Below are 395 nucleotides of genomic sequence, written 5' to 3' on the forward strand. Positions count from 1 at the left end.
TCAATAGCTACCACTTTATGACCCCTCTCTTCCAAGAATGCCGTCTTTTCGTCTGAAAGTTCGACGTGATCGCCATCGATGAACGTCAAGTTTTCGTATTTTACTACGTTTGGAATTAACTGCAGAGACACAACAAGGCTACATTATAATGTCAACTGTTCGTGGCAAGAAATTGTGTCTGGAAATTGAGTAACAAACAAACAAACAAACCTGATGATACACCCTTGACCTTTCAACAGCTGGGAAAGGTTGGAATCCCAGGGAGAAATAGTTGAGGAAAACCTGAATTACTGCCGGAATTATCTTCATTCCTCCGCTACCGCCGAGTACCGCAATCAACCGATCATCCTATGAAGGATCAAACAACATTTCCAAGCTAATAATTGAGGATCATA

The 395-nt window shown here is 41.5% G+C and overlaps 1 long non-coding RNA gene across 1 annotated transcript; it reads right to left on the minus strand.

Annotated features, from left to right (window-relative positions):
• Window positions 1–50: 50 nt before the first annotated feature.
• On the minus strand, window positions 51–388 carry LOC111786628. The gene is made up of 2 exons (XR_002813810.1): window positions 211–388; window positions 51–119 (listed from the first exon to the last, which is right to left on the minus strand). It is a non-coding gene; the product is annotated as an uncharacterized LOC111786628 (long non-coding RNA).
• Between the last annotated feature and the right edge of the window lie 7 nt (window positions 389–395).

This window comes from Cucurbita pepo, unplaced genomic scaffold, assembly GCF_002806865.2.
Source record: "Cucurbita pepo subsp. pepo cultivar mu-cu-16 unplaced genomic scaffold, ASM280686v2 Cp4.1_scaffold002182, whole genome shotgun sequence".
Lineage (NCBI taxonomy): Eukaryota > Viridiplantae > Streptophyta > Magnoliopsida > Cucurbitales > Cucurbitaceae > Cucurbita > Cucurbita pepo.